We start from the raw sequence: 20,328 nt of genomic DNA on the forward strand, positions 1-20,328 counted from the left end.
TAATATAATTATTTCTAACAGTGAAGGTTGTTGGTTTGATTAAACTATGCAAATAGTTTAATAAAATTTATTCCAAACAGTGTAGTAGAACTTTGTCCTCTAACGGCTTTTTGTTTTTCAAATTGGTTGGAAGGAAGTTCTATTCCATGTGCAACGGCAAAAACTGTTGGAAGGGAGTTCTATTCCATGTGCAACGGCTAAAACTGTTTGAATAAGTTGGCACCTGTTCATTTGAAATCTTTTATGTTCTTTCAAAATTGGAACCTTTTCAAACAGTAATATTTGCCTATAAATACTACATTCCAGCAATGGTTTAGGCCCCGGGAAAAATTCAGTCTATTTGTGGTCTTTTTGCTGTCCAAAAATACTGCATTTGTTTTTATTCTTCATATTAGTTTTAGTATAATATTCAGAGAGTTAGAACACAGGTTTGGTTCGCCGAACAAATTGTTTGGAGTACTACTACAATTTGTGAAGATCATTGTATCCTGGGAGATAGACGCCACTCAACCGTAAGTACCGTAGCGGGGCGAATCTGTCTTAAGGACAGAGTGTCACACACTCGACTTGGTCTTAATTAATTCAGTTCGATAAATAAATCCGATATGTTATTTATTTATTTTGTTTGCATTTATTTCAATTTATTTATTTACACAGAAGATTGTTCCAACAGAGGGGGACTGTAGGGGGCCTAAAAAATGGGCTGGAGGCGGAGGCGGGGGGCGCGGCGATCGGCGATGGCAGAGGCGACAAGCAAAGGCATGGCGATCGGCGACGGAGGCGGAGGCGCGGCGATCAGCGACGGATCGGAGATGACGGCGACGGCGACCTCTTTCTCTCCCTCTCCCTCTCCCTCTCCCTCTCCTCCCCCTCCCCTACAGGTCGAACGAAAATGGCAAGAACAAAAAAAAAAAAAAAAAAAAAAGCCTAATGCCCAAAACGACATCGTTTTGGGCATTAGAGGGATTAGGGGAGCTCATTTTCGAGCTCTCAAGCATTATTCATTTAAGAATACGCCATTATTTTAAAATCGGGCTTGGACAAAAATTTTAAGTCCAATATCAAACTAGGTCGGTTTATGCATGGGCCTTTCTGTATTTTCTAGCCCAGATTATGCCGGCCCAACAGTAAAACATATGGCAGCGTTTGGTAAAGTTTAGAATTATGATTTAATAATAGAGTTGTATTTTGAATTTATGAGTTTTAAAATTATAATTTGAAAAGAAAAAAAATTGTTTGGTTATAAATTTTGAAAAGAGTTTTCACAATTTAATTGAAAAACTTATAACTCATAACCATACACACAATTCAAAACTCTATTCAAAATTCTATTCAAAACTCATAATTAAACTCTTTTTAAAATTCAATTCAAAAAAAAAATTTGTCATTTTGGTCTAAAAAATAATTTTTATATTTGAAAAATATCAAAAACAAATACTTTTATAATTTTTTTTCTTCCAAATAACAGGTGGTGATTAGTAATTGCAAAAAAAAGTACTGTTTCAAACCACCGGCCAGATATTCGAGAGGATGTCCAAGCAGAGGCCCAGGCAGACAAAAAATTTAAAAACTATCTAGTTTACCAAACATGTTTTCAAAATATATTTTGAAATTGATTTGGAATCATGATTGGAAAACTTAAATCAAACATAACATTAAAATGTAATGGTGAAATTAGTTTTAGAAAATTAAACCAAACACAGTTTAAGATTTCGTGATCTTACGAAACTACGTCATATCGGTTGATCTGCGCAAATCAACCTATTTTTCATGAGTTATTTATGATGATCTAAACATTTTGACTTTTTATAAATAAATAAAAAAAATTGTGCAATATGAAAGAGTAGTGGATAAAATGATAAAAAAGTGATATAAATAGATTGGAAAATGTTAAGGTTCCGTTTGGAATGTGAGTTGATTTTTTAATTATTTTAATTTAGGGTTAAAAAGTTTTATTTGGAATAAATTTTTTATTTTAAACTTTTATAATAAAAAAAATTATAATTTAAATATAACATTTTATCTTATTAGATTATAAATTTTATTTTATCTTTTTATAATTATTTTAATAAAAAAAAAACTCCATTTAATTTATGCCAAACGATGGTATAACCTATTACGGTGGTGTTTGGGAAGGCAAATTGTGGCTAAATTAGCCACATCACGACAAAGCCTCCTTACACGGGTTGGAGACAACCCTTTTTTCGGGCAGATTTACGGATATACCCTGGCTATTCCTCTCATTCATTTCGCCTAACGCCAAAGGTAAACAAAGAACATAATCGTCCTAGGGCATTTCAAAAAAAATGAGGCGATTTGCTTGAACCAGCGACGGCGACAACATCTGGTTCCAGCTTCTTACAGGCGATCGGGCCGAAGTAGCTATCTGCGGCGGCGAAGACGACTCGCGAACCCTCTCAAACACCACCGATCTTGACGTATCTCTTTCAAACCCATCTAATTTCGTAGATCTGTGTGAGTGTGTGTGGCGTATGCTTACAGTTCATGTGTGGAGTCCCTTTCTCTCTGATTTCGTAGATCTGTGGAGTCCCTTTCATGTGTGGAGTCCCTTGTTCGAAAGATTGATCTGTTCATGTTCACACATTGTTGTGACAAATGTATATATATATACATATATTTATCCAAAAATAAATAAAAATAATAAATATATATATATACACACATACATCTGTTCTTACATATAAATCTGTAAATCTGTGAGTAATGAGGGCTAGACTATGTATATATAGGTTCAGATCTGTAAATGACTATGTTCTTCTTTTGATTTTGTTCTTCTAATTATCAGTTGTAATCTACTTTTCTCAGATCACAATTAAAAATGGAAAATTTGGTGGTTGGGTTCACACATTTTGTTCACATCACAATCCATTTGGGTTTAGATTCTTATCTGATTTTTTGCAGATCGTTTGATTTTGTGCTTGGGTTCACACATTTTGTTATTATAATTAGGTCAAATGAAAATTTTCAGATCTTTTGATCACAAACTGTGGCTAATTTACAAAATAAAGGAAAACATGAAATTTTTTGTTATATTTTTTTTTATAGTCAATGTTGAAGCCTGAATTTTTGCTAATTTAGAAATGCTCAATTCTCATTTGTAAAAAATGTATTAATTACATAAAAAATATATTTCAAACTAAAAAATTTGGGAAGGAAGGTAGATATATTATTTATATATATTAACAACAAATTACAAAATATATAAAACTTATAGTACAAATATATTAGAAAATTGGGTTTATTAACAAATATATTAAAAATATATTAGAAAGATATTAAAAATATTTTGAAATATATATTACAAATTTAGATTTAAAAAGTAAAGAGTGTAAAAATTTTATTAAACATATATGACAAAATTTAATTATTAAAAAATATATTCAAAAATATTTTCAAAATATCATAAAAAATATATTCAAAATATATTACAAATAGATTTATTAATTTGAATATATTTTTTACTCAATACGAAATGCTCAATTCTCATTTGTAAAAAATATATTAATTAGATAAAAAATATATTTCAAACTAAATTTGGGAAGGAATGTAGATATATTATCTATATGTATTAACAACAAATTACAAAATATATAAAAATTATAATACAAATATATTAGAAAATTGGGTTTATTAACAAATATATTAAAAATATATTACAAAGATATTAAAAATATATTAAAATATATATTAAAAATTTAGATTTAAAAAGTAAAGAGTGTAAAAATTTTATTAAACATATATGACAAAATTTAATTATTAAAAAATATATTCAAAATATATTCAAAAATATTTTTAAAATATGTTAAGGAAAATTTACTCAAAAATATTTTCAAAAATATAACAAAAATTTAGTTTTCAAACACTTATTTGAGTAAAAAATATATTCAAAATACATTACAAAATAGATTTATTAATTTTAATATATTTTGTACTCAATACTCAATGCTCAATTCTCATTTGCGAAAAATATATTTCACTAAAAAATATATTACAAACTAAATTTGGGAAGGAAGGTAAATATATTAAAAATATATTAAATGTATTCGATTACAACTATATTAAAAAATTGGGTTTATTAAAAAATGTATTATAAATATATTAAAAAGATATTAAAAATATATTAAAATGTATATTAAAAATTTAGATTTAACAAATTATATGTCAGTAAAATTTTTAGTCCACATATATGTAGACAACCCATTTTTGACCGTCCTCAAGACTTGGACGTCACCGCTTGAACACTCGGTGATCATTCATGTTTGTGTTCATCTTGAGTTCCCGGAAGCCTCGGCTACGCGCCTTGCCTTAGAATCTCTCGACTCGACCGTTTTGTGTCTGGTTTTGCACCAAACACTTGTTTTTTTTGCTTTGGAGGGAAGGGAATGGCTTTTGGGACATCCCTACACTCCACCGACCGTGGCTTGAGGCCACCGGCTGTATCTTGTTACCATCAGCCAAATGTGATGGCCGGCCGGCCAATTTCACTGCCGGTCGACCACTTTGATGGCCGGCCGGCCAAATGTGGTTTTCAACAGATATTTCTGTAGATAGCTGGTAGCTGTCATTCCAGGCCATACCCCAGCCCATGCCTGGACGTGGGACTTCTGAGGGGGCTGCAGATTGATATATCTATATCAATCAAGCTCTCTCAAAAGAGAGAGAGATATACAAGAGGAAGAGGAGGAGATATACAACAAAAGAGGAGCAAAAATCTCTCTCTCTCTCTCTCTACATTTTTCTGCCTCTCTCTCTAAGGTTTAGGGCTTGTTTGTGCTCAAAAGTGCATTTTCTTTGCACTTTTGCATACAAACACCTAGTTCTCTACTCCCTTTATTGAGCTAAGGTCCTTGAAGTGATTTTTGGGGTGATTTGAAGCCTTTTCTTGGTCCAAAAGTTGCTGATTTGCTGCTGTGCTTCAAGGGTGAGCTTTTACCTCTTTTAAGCCTTGTTTTCATAGCTTGTTTTTCCATATTTGCAACTGTTTTTGAGCTTAACATATAACATAGAAAAGTCTTATTTTTGAGTGCTATAAATAGTTTGTTAAGGGTGCTTTAAGCTTTGGGGTTGTTTGACCCCTCTTAAGGCTTGTTTGGCCCTTGTTTTGTGCCATTTCGGTTGAGCTCCGGGACCATTATGTTTGGGCCTCCTCACCACTGAAATCTTGAGGGATTTTAGTGATGAGGATGGTGCCTTGAGGTCCTAGGAAGGAGAGGGCCACCCCCTCTCCTTGTTGTCCTTGAAAAGGGTCATTTTTAGCCTCTTGAGGGAGCATATAGTTTGAGTATGTATTGACCATGCCTTGACTGATTTTCATGCTTATTATGTCATAATATAGCATTGTTGTATGTTGGTTTGGACACACCTTGCATGCCTTTCATACATGTCTTGTAATGCCACATTTTGCCTTAACATGCTTTAAGTGTAGACCCTTGTTCTAGCATGATTTAGGCTTAGCTTTGTGAAGCTTACATGCATATTTTGATGTGCTAAGGGACTGTTTTAGGTCATTTGAGTCATTCATGTCTTGCTTTGTATAGCTACCATGCAATCCCTCTTGAATGCCTTAAGTTTTGGCCTCTCTAGCATGCATTACTTGCATTGTTTTAGTGGTTTGGAACCACTTGCCATGTTATTTCAGTCCTTATAACATGCTTGTATGCTTGCCTTCAATGCCTCTTTAATGCCTTAAAAGCTTGTGTTGTATGCTCCATGTTTAGCCTCTTTTGCATGCTTCCATGTTTAAGCCACTTGGATACCATCTAGGTGTTCCCTTTGCATGGTCTAGGCCTACTTTGAACCTGTTTTAAGCCCTCTTGGCCTTGTGAGGCTTGGTTGGCTTGGCCATGGTTCAAGTCTCCTTGACTAGCTTCAAGTACTCGGACCAATTGTATGCTTTGCTTGTTTTGATTAATTGGTTTTGGCACCTCTCTTTCATGCAATTTCAGAGCTTATGATACATGCCATATGCCCATGTTTGTCTTCCTATTAAGTGTGCTTAAAGGTTGCTTATTTGATGTTCAAGTGTTAGCCCATTAACATGTGCATATGTGTGTGTGTGTGTTGGTCCTCATGTTTGAGAACTTTGGCCACTGATTTTAAAATGCTTGCGAGCCATCCTAAATTAGTTTAACTCCATCCCCTTTGCTTGATTGTGTTCTCACCCTGTATGTTTGCTTGCATACTTGCATATTCGCATTGCATTGCCATGTTGTATGCTAGATCACATGCTTAGGATTGCATTGCATGAGTATGCATGCTTGACCTCTTGAAGTGAGTATGATAGAGGTTGAATTTAATTTGTTTGATTATATGCATTACATTCCATATCAAGAAGCATACTTGGTCCCTTGGGCCATCATGCATGGAAATGCGTGATTGGTGGCCCGAGAATTGAGGCCCATCCTCCTTTGAGTCATAAACATGATAAGAAGTGTGGTTGGTGCATACATTTGCTTGAAATACATTGCCATGCCTTGTCTGCCCTCTGCTGCTGTCAAATAGGTTTCAGCAGGAAGAATTGGCCGGCCGACAGTGTTGGGTGCCGACCGGCAAAACAGGTTTGGCTGAGAGCATAATGTTTAGCCGATGACCATTCTAAATGGCCGGTGATGATCTCGCTCAGCCGGTAGTGTCCCACAACACTCAGAGAAGCAACCTTGGGAGTTGTGCAATTTTCAGAGAAGCAGAACAGTCAAAGCAGAGGCAAACTTGTACATGGCAGTGACTTTCCGAGCGGAGCTGAGCGCGCATTGCATTGGGCCCTCTTCTCGAGGCCATTTACTGCTTTCATTAGATTAGTTAATTCGTTAATTAATTAATTGGTCTGTAATAATTAATTAGCTTATAGGTTAATTAATTTGTATTATTCTTTTGATCCCTCCGAGCGAGGGTGAATTTGTAATAAGTGTGGGTGCGTGTGTGCATGTCTTCCAACCCCCACTTCTTTCTCCCTTTTACTTACCTGCTTTTGATGGTTAGCATTAGGACATGTTTACTTTAGCATACCTTATGCTATGCATGCGTGCATCATTCATCAGTATTGCATGCACCAGGCTCGGCGCATCATACTAACTGCATAAGTATTTCAAATCTAACTTGAATACATGCTACTTGTGCATTTTCACATGTCATTTATAGACTAGCCGAGCCTACTCTAGTGACATTCCGTATGCGTTGCATTAGGCATTTAAACATGGACTTGGATCATGCATGATTGCTAACATGTTCTTGTTTTGGCACGGAGTACTAGGTAAGCATTTATGCTTTAGCATACCGCATGCGTGTGAGTGTTGCCATAATAGTATGATTGCCATGAGGCTAGATGCTTATGTGATATAACTGCTTGAGTGCCTGTGGGTGGAGGTTGAATTAACTAAATTGAGATAATGCATTGAAACTGTGAGTTTTAAGCCCACTAGATAGTGGCAAAACCATCTTTTCTAAAGCCCACTTGAGGGTGGCAAAACCTACATTTCAGCCTACTTGCGAGTAGCAAACTATTTTCAAAACAAGCATGAAATGTTTTGTTCCAATTTAGGCAATTTGGTCTATACTTGTTTGCTGTGCGCATAACATAGTAATTCTAGGCTAATAACTGGAATAAGAACACATAACGTTTTCAAAAATGGATATCACAGTTAGTAGAGGCCGATCTTCGGATCGGGCGAGAGGGGGTGCTCATAGCTGACCTTCCCCAATCGTACCCAAGCTCTCGAGCCGAGGCAACTTTGGTGATGATGGACACGTGGCCTTTGGCACCGAGTCAGGGTTTCCTAAATTCCCCCATAAAAATATTTAGGTGGCGACTCTGTATCTGGCAAAGCAGTCCATGTTTGGCACTTCTTTCAAAATCTGTTTCTCAAAACGATTTGCCGGATTTGGACTCTTTGGTTCAGATTTAGAACCGTGACAATTTGAGAGTCCTGAACTGTAGTAGACCCGCAAAACGAACAAAACGAGGGGACTCGTCCTCCCGGGGCGTTCGGGGGCGTCTACAATATATTAAAAAAATAAATTATTACAAAATATATTAACAATATATTCACAAATATATTAAAAAATATATTCAAAAATATATTACCAATATACCTAAATTCAAGATGCACAATACTTTTACAAACAATCAAGTTCGTTCATGGAATCAAATATAAAATTCCGTTAGTCTTTGTACGTTTTCATGTTGATTCATGTAAATTTCATTGAAATTTAAAGCGTACCATGGAGTCGTTCACCTCTACTGCAACTTCCAGTACATGGCCACAACGAATGTGTGCCTGTGGACATGGCCCTTGTATTGTTAAGATTTCCAGGTCCGCCAAAAATCCAGGGCGTCCCTACTTTGTCTGTCCCCGCCCTGTGGTGAGTGACCCATTCTTTACCGGTCATAACTATATGAACATTAACAACCCATGAAACTAATAGTTCCATAATTTGCACTCATCAGCCCTATGTCAGTTGGATTGGTTGGTACGAAGAACGAAGGCGAGAGAACCAAGACTATGCGTCACCCGGAGATGAAATTGCCATGCAATTGCGGGCTGATGTCATAAACATTCAATAATCCTTGCGTGTCCTTAAGACCATTGTGTATGTGCTCTGCATTGTCGTTGTCATTTTGTTGTGCCGTATGTAAGCACCGTTACCGTGTTGTCAGTATGTAGAAACATGTTAGTATGTTGTCAGTATGTAGTTAGTATGTTGGTAGTATGTTGTCGCATATGGGAGCCGTATTAATAACTATCATATTTTTGTCCACTACTAACTTCCATGGAACCTGTGTACGTACGTTATTAATGTGCAATGGTTATATGAAAATTTAATTTAGCATCCTATATCTCTGTTTGTTGTTATTAATGTGCCATGGCGTATGTGTCACGACCCAAACCCGTCTCTATGGGTTTAGCACCGTAACCAACCAGTAATCCGAGATTACCGAAGGCCTGCTTAACAGTCAAACAAAAATACAGGGTACAGGGGCTGGCGGAAGCCAAAACAGTAATTAAAAGATGTCCAATGAGCTGTGACAGTCTGTATGCAAAAAGACTTTTCAATACACATGTATAATCAGTGCCAAAACAGTATGTACAATATATACAATCATTCAGGACAAGAACTTAATCCCTAATAGAATAGTACAGTACAACATCATTTAGTCTATACAGAACATAAACAAAGAGGGGGAAAACTAAAACACCCCAAGCAGCCTCAGCTTGAATAGTTCTAGAACCTCAAAGTGAGGCACAAAGATTAGCTTGACAAAACAGGAGTTAAGCTTGACGCCCCTAGCAACGGTCTGGTGCCTGAACACCTACATATATATATAAGCAATGAGCTAAAGCTCAGTGAATAATATATGCGTAAAGAGGCTAAGAATGAATGTCCTTTCAGTATTGAAAACAGTCATTTAAATAGTATATCAGTCATTCAGTTTGTGGCTCATAATTCATGCCATAACAGTCATTCAAAAACTATAATAGTCATACGTGGTACATCCAATAACAAAGCAGTACAGTAGGTCTTAACAGACCGAGCAGTCAATGATGACCATCAATAATGGCTCCAAACATGGGAACCGACAGAGATTTCTGTAACAGTAGCAGTAACAGTTCAGTAACAGTATATTGCTATGGATGCCACGAATACAGTTCACAAATAGGACAAACATTTATTCAGCAAACAGTGTCATTTCATAAAGCAGTACATTTATTTGTTCAGAAAATAATCTCAATTGAACATATCTTTACAACATTGTTACTCACAGAGTTCTGGGCTAAAGATAAGCTAGTACGCGTCCTCGGATGCCAACCCTACACAGTTACAGAGTGAACACACACTAAGCTACACAGTTGGGAAAATAATAACTTAATCCCTAATTTACCTCGGTGTGGTTCTACATCAATATCCTCATAAAGATGCCTTAAACTAGGCCTAAGAATGTCTAAAATGGAATGAGGATGCACATATGCACTTTAAAAACATTTTCAGAATTTTCAGAAAACAGAGATCCCGCTCGAGCGTGGGTTTCCCCGCTTGAGCGGACATGCAAACAAAAGTCTCCGCTCGAGCTTAAACTTTCCCGCTCGAGCGGACTGCAAAAGTACTGGATGTATGAAAATCACGCTCGATGGGCGCTCGACACCCGCTCGAGCGTGTGACACAAGTTCTTGCTCGAGCGTGAAAAACCCCGCTCAAGCGGGAGTCCAAAATCTGGAATTTCCAGATTTGAACCTCAAGCTCAAAATCAAGTTTCAATATACCAAATTCGATCCTTTTGGGCTAATTTTCTGGAAAACACTTTAAACTCATAATATAACATGATTCAAAGCTCAATTTGTAAAATCAAGGCCCAAAGGTGAGTCAATTAAACCCAATTTCAAACAAAACTTTATGAACGAAATAAGAACTTTACATGCATGTGTTTAATAAATTCAAGGCTTCAAATACATGCTCAAATGAGCTCATTACCTCAAAAATAAGATGAATTCATGAACTATTCTTAAGATATGGACATGCATGTGAGGAATTTATGAACTACAACCTCAAAACCTCACAATATGTACATGCATGCATGAATTACAACTTAATTCAACAATCTTAACCAATTCTAGACTTTGAATCACTAATCTCACCATGGACCATGCTAGAACAACTCAAATACACAAATGAGATAATGAATCTCCTACCTCAAGTCTTGAATGCAAGATAAGGGAGCTCAATTAAGCAAATTACTCTTCAATTCCTATAATTTCCAAGCAAAACCTTCAAGTTGAACCCAATTTCTCCCACTCTCTCACTCAAGTCGGTTTTGGTCTGTCACAAATGAACAAGGATGATGTATAGCATAGATAAGTCAAAACTAAACAATTGTCTAGCAAAGCCCACCAATGGCAAAATGGCAATTAAGTCAAACTCTTGTAATTTAGCTTTATTAAATCTAATTTAATCATACCAAATCACATTTCAATTAAATATACCATAAAATGATATAAATCTTAATTAGCACAAAACATCAATCAATTTCAGATTTGGCCACCGATAAGGCCTTCAATTTGCAGTTTAAAGCATAAAACATGAACAGATAATTTAACAGTCAACAGATAGAATTGCATCAAACTAGCACAATCAATCAATCAATCAGTTTAGTAATTCAGGCAGTCAGTCAATTAACATGCTTAATCATAGATTAGCACTAATTAGTAGTGCTATCAATAAACAGTGGTGAGGGTTGTTACAGTATGCGTGTGTATATAACAACTGAATTTGTGATAGTAATCTTTTGTAAGCGTACATTAGTAATGGCTTCGACATATACTTCTCCGCGTACCCAATCGAGAAGCAAATGCATTGTCATTGACAAGTCAAGCAGTCTTGAAGAGACACATAATTAGTTCAGCTACAAGGCCTCATGGGACAGTGACTCAATTCGAGTTTTCCTACAGTTGATTGCAAATGGGATTACTAAAGGAAATCGCCCATTCCTAGTCCTCAGCCAAGCAGGGTACAAGTCCTTGGCAAGGAAATTTGAGAAAAAAACAAAAAGAAAACATGGACAGAAACAGTTGAAGAATAAGTACATGAGTTTGAAAAAAGGGTGGCAAGCGTAGACAAAGTTGATGGATTCAAGCAAAGGAGTGTCAGGGATAGGCTTTGACAGTGACACCGGTATGTTTCAGGCACCTGAGGAGTGGTGGGACAAGATGGAATCAGTAAGTACATGTACAAACAAGTTTCATATTTGTCATTTACCAGTACATGTTTGGTATTTTGTAGTTCAATTTTAATTATTTATATGAAATGTAATGTAATTCTCTTTCATATATCTGTATTTCTACAGATAAACAAGATGTGTGCCAAGTTCAGGAAAAAAAACCTTGGAACATCGTGAATTGATGGAGACGGTCTTCATGGGGGCATCAGCTACTGGTAAGCACCATTGGACCCCGGAAGAGAAACTTGCTGAAGCTGCTGACGACCCATCTGATTCAGTGCACAGTTTGAGAGCCCAGTCATTTGCTGATCCGATACCTGCAGGAGTACAAGATGTGGATTCAGATTCTTCACTAGAGCATGTTCCGATTGAAAATGGGAAAAGGAGAAAGACGCTATCAAGCAGTGTTTCAAAGTCCAAGAAGACAACAAGTGGAGCATCAGTTATTGCGAAAAGCATGAACAATTTGACAGATGTGGTGCGTACGAAGAATCAGCAAGTTACGGTGAGGCACCTCACAGGCAACAAATCGTTGTATACTATTTCGAAGTGTATGCATCGCCTAACGAGTATTCCATCCCTGGTTGGTACGCCGTTATTCCACTTCGCCTCAACACTTATGGATAATGCCGATTTGCAAGAGGTGATGATGTGCCAGCCTGATGACAACTCCATCGTAGGGTGGCTTACACAAAAGCAGCTCCAATGTACTGCGTCGACGCCTTTTGCAAACCTGTTTGGGGCTCGCCGGATGTGATGTAGCGGTGTTAAGAGTGTTGAAGATGCCTGTCCTTCTGTTACATTATGAAAACTTTTACTTATCTTAATGTTGGCACTGTATTAAAATAGGATGGTTGTGTGTGCATGTTTTTATTCCTTTTTTTTTGCTACCTACGGTAGACAAAACTTTTAGTTCAGTGCATGGGTTGTCGTTCATGGAAGCATGGTTGTGCATGTTCTTGGAGAAATGAATGGGATGCTTTTGTATGTCTATATTATGCAAATTTAACTGTTAGTTTACTTTGACGTCCACTTTTGTTGTTTTACCACTATCACCCCCCGGTAAATTCAAGTTGACACTACAACAAAAAAGGTCTATGGTGACGAAAATGCATGACGAAAAAATATTTCGTCTCCAAATATGCATGTTTTAGTGATGAAAATAAGGTTTCGCCTCCAATTGTATTATTTTTAGAGACGAAAACCAAATTTCGTCACCAAATGCTTAAAATCAAATAAAACAATAGGTGGCAAAAATTTTATTCGTCTCTAAATTTTATTTTTCGTCACAAAATAATTTCCCGCCCTTGGAAAATTTGGTGGAAGATTTGGCGCCATTTTGGAGACAAAATTTGTCGTCACTATTGTAAAAAATTTTAGAGGAAATAATTTCATCTCCAAATGTATTATTTTTATAGAGGAAAACCAAATTTCGTCACCAAATGCTTAAAATCAATAAAAAAAATACAAGAAATCTAGGCTATTGTGACAAAAAAAAATTTATCTTAAAATTTAACCGAAAGATGACAAAATATTAATTTTGTCGTTTGTTTTAATTTTTCTCAGAAGTATAGGAGACGAAAACAAAAATTCGTGTGCAAAAATGAGGCGCCAATTTCATTTGCATTGGTGCGAATTATTTTAGCTCATTGGAGACGAACATTTTTGTCACAAAATATAATTGTTTTTTGTGACGAACGTAATTCATCACCAATAAATTCCATACCTATTAAACGATATCGTTACATATTTCCATTTATTAGGCGACAAATATATTTTTGTCTGGGAATGATAAGTTATGAAAGACGAAAATATTTCGTCACCAATAAACACTCCATCATGCAAACAATGTCATTTCATCTTTCTATTAAATAGGCAACAAATATATTTTTGTTTCAGAAGAATAAGTTGTGGGAGACGAAAATATTTCGTCACTAATAAATTCTAATTGATTGCGTGACGAATATATTTTTCATCCAGTGGTGCTAGGGACCCCCAGTGGGGGGCACCCCCAGCACCCCCAGTAGGCCAAAAACATTTTTTTTTCCTTTCCTTCCAATCACGCGGTGCCACGTGGCACTGGGGGGTCATTGGGGGTCACTGGGGGTGGGGGTCTCAAGCTTTATTCATTTTTCATCTCATAAGGTTAAGTCGTGGAAGACAAAAATATTTCATCACCAATAATAAATTCTTTGTTCTGGTATTGAAGGATACAAAAATATTTTATCACTAATCATTTCTGTTTTTTAAAATGCTGTGAAATTGTGACCCCAAGAGATACACTCTAACGCTTATCACTCATTTTCATGTACACGGACCTTGAAGTCATGACCCAAGAAAACACTTTCTACAAACCCTCATTTCTCTCTCGCACTTGAGTCTACTCCTCTCTCACAAGTATTGAAGTCGTGACTCAAGAAGACACTCTGTAAACCATTTTTTCTATTTCGCGCTAAAGCCCCTCTCTTCTGTCTCACACTTAAGCCCTTCGTGCATGCTAGCATTGAAGCTATTATCCAAGAAGGTACCCTATGCAAACCCACTATTCTTTCTCACAGTGAAGGCTCCTCTTGCACACAAGCACTTTTTCTCATTGTCGGAACCAACTCTATCCTTTCCGTCTAGAACACTCATTTCAGAAAAATCGAAGGTCAAAACCTCTCTCCACAAAAAAAGAAAAAGAAAAAGATAATTAATGTAGCTATTTTTTTTTTTTTTTGTGAGAAAAAATACAGAGAAACAAATAATAAAAATTTTGTAATTTTCAAAATTAATAGAAAACATTACCTTGTTTAGTATGGAGTTTTCAATAATTAATTTTTAAAATTTGGTGATAAAATTTATTTTTGTTTTAGAACATAACCCAAACTTGACCAAATATTACTTTTGTCGTTTCTTTTAATTGTTCTCAAAACTATAGGAGACAAAAAAATAAATTTGTCAGAAAAAAAAGAGGCGCCAATTTTTTTTCTTGTTGGCGCCAATTATTTTAGCTCATTGGAGACGAACATTTTTGTCACAAAATTTAAAGTATTTTGTGACAAAAGGAATTTGTCACCAATAAATTCCAAACTTATTAGACGATGTCGTTTCATTTTCTTATTTATTTGGTGACAAATATATTTTTTGTCTGGGAAGGATAAGTTATGGGAGACAAAAATATTTTGTCACCAATAAACCCTTCATGCTCGTTTTATCTTTCTGTTAATTAGGCGACAAATATATTTTTGTCTCGGAAGGATATGTTTTGGGAGACGAAAATATTTCGTCACTAATAAATTCTCCATGTGTCGTGTTGCATTTTGATTGATTGTGCGACGAATATATTTTCGTCTCATAACGTTAAGTTGAAGGAGACGAAAATATTTCATCACCAATAAATTCTCCATCCCCACACAACGTTGTTTTTGTATTTTTGTTGATTAGGCAATGAACATATGAGTTTGAAACAAAAATATTTTGTCACTAATTATTTCTCTTTATTAAAATGCCGTCAGAAACTAAGAGACACTCTTCCTTAATCACTTACTTTCACACACACAAATACTAAAGTCGTGACCCGAAAAGACACCCTCTACAAATCCTCATTTCTCTCGCACACTTGAGTCTCCTCTCTTACAAGTATTGAAGCTGTGACTCGAGAAAACAATCTTTATAAACCATCTCTTCTATTTTGCACTGAAGTTCCTCTATTCTCTCTCACATTTAAGCCATTTGTGCATGCAAACATTATTATCCAAGAAGACATTTTGTGCAAAGCTACTATTCTTTCTCACAATAAACCCCTCTCCACAAAAAGAAAATAATAATAATACTAATAATAATAATAATTAAACAAGGAAACAAAATACAAGAAATCTAGGCTATTATTGTGACAAAATTTGATGACGAAATTTTTTTTGTCTTAAAATTTAACCCAAAGATGACAAAATATTGATTTTGTCGTTTGTTTTAATTTTTCTCAAACGTATAGGAGACGAAAAAGAATTTCGTCTGCAAAATTCAAGTGCCAATTTCATTTGCATTGGCTCGAATTATTTTAGCTCATTGGAGATGAACATTTTTGTCACAAAATATATATATTTTTTGCGACGAACGTAATTTGTCACCAATAAATTCCCTACCTATTAAACAATGTCGTTGCATATTTCCATTTATTAGGCGACAAATATATTTTTGTCTGGGAATGATAAGTTATGGAAGACAAAAATATTTCATCACCAATAAACACTCCATCATGCAAACGATGTCGTTTCATCTTTCTATTAAATGGGCGACAAATATATTTTTATCTTTGAAGAATAAGTTGTGGGAGATGAAAATATTTCGTCACTAATAAATTCTGATTGATTGCGCGATGAATATATTTTTCATCTCATAAGGTTATATTGTGGAAGACAAAAATATTTCGTCACCAATAATAAATTCTCTGTTCTTGTATTTAAGGAGACAAAAATATTTTATCACTAATTATTTCTCTTTATTAAAATGCTATGGTTTTGTGTTTCGGAGCACTAAAACCGTCACCCCAAGAGACACGCTCTGACCCTTATCACTCATTTTCATGTGCACGGACACTCAAGTCATGACCCAAGAAGACACTTCCTACAAACCCTCATTTCTCTCTCGCACTTGAGCCTACTCCTCTCTCACAAGTATTGAAGTCGTGAAGCAAGAAGACACTCTGTAAACCATTTCTTTTATTTTCGCACTAAAGCCCCTCTCATATGTCTCACACTTAAGCCCTTCATGCATGTCAGTATTGAAAGCTATTATCCAAGAAGGCACCCTATGCAAAACCGACTATTCTTTCTCATAGTGAAGGTGCCCCTTGCATAAGCACTTTTTCTCATTGTCTAAACCAATTCTACCATTTCCATGTAGAACACACATTTTAGAAAAATCGCAGGTCAAAACCCCTTTCCACAAAAAAAAAAAAAAAAAAAAAAAAAGATAATTAATGTAACTTTTTTTTTGTGCGAAAAAAAAAACATAGGAAAAATTAATAATAATTTTTTTAATTTTCAAAATTAATAAAAAAACATTACCTTGTTTAGTATGCAGTTTTCAATAATTAATTTTTGATTTTTAATTTATATTTTTTTAGTGAACATTTTTTAATATTATAATTTTTTTTTCTTTTTTTTTTTTACTTTTTAAATCCCTTTAATTTAGATGAGGGCAAATTGCAGCAGTTGTCCCGATACTTTGGTCCTTGTGTCATATAAACGTTATGTGCCATATTTATCTATCTATCTATCTATCTGTCTATATATTATAGAGAAAAGCTAAGGATCATGAAAAAACTTTCATGAAAATGATCATAAAGAATTATGAACCTTGGATTACCTTGATTAGTGTGTGGTGCTTTATTTTAAGTGTAATCCAAGAGTCATAAATCTTTCATGATCATTTTCATAAAAAAAAATTCATGATACCTAGTATTGCTCATCTATACTATATATTAAGCAAAATAGGGTTTTTAACCACAAGCCTTGTGGGAGCTCCAATCTTCCAATCTATATTTCTTGATTTTTTGATTTAAAAAAAAAAAAACTTAGCATTTATTAACTTCTTCCAACCCCCAAGTCTTACCCTCATAATAACACTTTAATGCATTAAGAACAAACTTAAAAAAAATTCTTTGAAATCTAACACATATGAATTCTTTGAAAAGTCCCAACACATATTACTATTATCCCCCATAATAACACTTTAATGCATTAAGAATAAGTATAAAAAAAATTTCTTGAAAAGTCCAACACATATGATTATTATCAAAATATTAAACTTTAATATAATATAATAAAAAAAAAGAAGACATTTAATTCCTTGAAAAGTCTAACACATATTATTATTATCAAAATATTACACTTTAATATAATATAAAAAAAGAAAAAAAGAAGACATTTAAAAATTAGAAAAAAAAAGACATATAAAAATCACAATTCACATATATTGATAATTGTAAATATATTAAGGAAAAGGGGGTTTCTAAACCCCAAGCGAGCTCCAATCTCTCAATCTTAATTTTCTAAATTTTAGATTTAAAAAAAAAAAAACTTCAGCATTTATTGATTTGGTTAAAATCCCCTGATCAGTATTTATTAACTTTTTCCAATCCATATGCCTACATTTATTGATTTGGTCAAAATCCCTGATTAACATTTAAAATCCCCTCATACAAATAATTATAGATACAGTCCGTGCATAGTTACTGCAGTAGCCTTTTTAATTTCTCATGTACACTATGGTTAGTGATAAGATTGTTAAATTATTTTTATAAAAAATCTTTAAAAACATAATTTATATATTAATAATTATCTCGTGCATAGCACGAGTGATAGGCTAGTTATTATATAAGGAAAATGGGGTTTTAAATTTACAAACCTTATGGGAGCTCTAATATCCCAATCTTAATTTTAAAAATTTTTGATTTTAAAAAAAAAAAGAACTCAGCATTTATTGACTTCTCCCAACCCAATTTTTGACTTTTCTCATACTTACTCCTACACCCTTTTCAACTTCTCGCATATACTATGGCTAGTGATGGGATTGGTAAATTATTTTTATAAAAAAAATTTAAAAAATAATTAGTATATTAAAAAAATATCTAAAACAAATATAAATTCTTATTAAATATATATATATATATACTATATATTAAGCAAAAGGGGGTTTTTAACCCCAAGACCTGTGGGAGCTTCAATATCCAAATCTGAATTTTCTAAATTTTTTATTTAAAAAAAAAATCAACATTTATTAATTTGGTCAAAATCCCTTGATCAGCATTTATTAACTTTTTTCAATCCACATGTCTTTCCACATGCTTGTATTTATTGATTTGGTCAAAATCCCCTATCAGTATTTAAAATCCCCTCATACAAATAATTATAGATACAATCTGTGTATAGTTACTGCAATACCCTTTTCAACTTCTCTCATGCGCTATGGTTAGTGATAAGATTGTTAAATTATTTTTATAAAAAAATCTTAAAAAACATAATTTATATATTAAAAAAAAATCAGAGGTTGCGGTTCACTCATCACTCTTCTCTGTCTGTCCGTCTCTCTCTTTCTCTCTGTGTCTCTGTTACTCTTCTCTTTCTCTCTCTCACTCATCACTCTTCTCTGTCTGTCTGTCTCTCTCTTTTTCTCTGTGTCTCTCATCCATCTCTCTTCTCTCTATCTCTTTTCTCTCTCTCTCTCTCTGTGTCTCTCACTCATCTCTTTCTCTCACCACTCATCTCCTCTACCACCTTCACCACTACTGCAAACGCCATTTCACAAGGCTTATTTTTTAGCAACATAATGAGCGTTGCTATTAGTGTGTTTACTTTTGGCGACGACAAGTTGACGTGGGCAAAGAGTTAAATAATTAGCGACGATAACACTATTCGTCGGTAAAAGTTTTGCTAGTAAAACGAGGCAATTTAGTGATTTGTGTTTTTATTATAACTTTTGAAATAGTTTTAAATATTATAGTTATTGAATTGTAAAATTAAAGTGATCATTGAATTAGATCACAAAATGAACCCATTAAACCCAAACACGCTCTTAAGTTGAGATGGCTAATTTGAGATAATTTGAACTTTTTCAAAGAATGTAGTTAGATTATCAATTTCAATATGTTTGGTTTTATTTTTAGAAACTAGTTTCAATTTTATTTTATTTTTCAAAAAAACTGGAAAAAAAAATTGGGTGAAAAAATAAAAAAATACTAATTATTTTTGTATAATTTTATCTTTTAGGTTATAAGTAATTTTTTAAAATTTTAAAAATATATTTTTGATTTTTATTACTCTCAAATTAATTTTATTTTTTAAAAAAAAACAAATCTAAAAATTGTTTTGGATTGTTTTTTAGTTTTTTGTTTTTCTTTTTTTTTTTTTTTTTTTTTTGGATGATTTGCCTCTGGTGAGGCGGTGGCAATTTTCCTCTCAAAATTCCCTATCTTTTTTTCCCCCTCATCAATCTCCACAATTTCACTCTTGCACACCCTTCTCTCACAATTCATAGTTCTCTCTCCCTCACGATTTCACTCTTGATCTGCCCTAATTTTTCACGCCATTTTGAATGTTGTATGTGCCCTATTTTTTTTTTTTTTTGCTCAGAATTAGTTAAACACTTGAAACTTCATTCTCATTCCCTCACTCTCATGGCCTCGAACGGCACAGGTATGTCCTCTCTTCTCTTCTTCTTCTTCTTCTTCTTCTTCTTCTTCTTCTTCTTCTTCTTCTTCTTCTCCCACTCGCTCTCACTCTCTCGCAGCGCCGACTGCACTAGCATTGGCACTGCTCCTTTGTCTCCCTCTCCTCTGTTCTTCTTCTCTTCTCTTCTTTTCTCTCCCTTCATCTCGCTCTCCCTCTCTCACAGCGCCAACTGCACTGGCAGTGGCGCTGCCCTTTTTTTTTCTTTCTTCTTTCCCTCTTCTGTTTTTCTCCTCTTCTCTAGCTAGGTCGCTGCCCTCTCACTCTCCTATGTTTTTCCCCTTTTTTGATTTAGCTGCTGTATGTTATGGGTTTGGTGTGATTTTGATTAACTTTTTTTAGGTTGCTATGGCACAATCAGGTGGATTGGCCCCTCTTCTATCACAGGTA

The sequence above is a fragment of the Camellia sinensis genome, chromosome 14 (assembly GCF_055761805.1).
Source record: "Camellia sinensis isolate YWXY chromosome 14, ASM5576180v1, whole genome shotgun sequence".
NCBI lineage: Eukaryota > Viridiplantae > Streptophyta > Magnoliopsida > Ericales > Theaceae > Camellia > Camellia sinensis.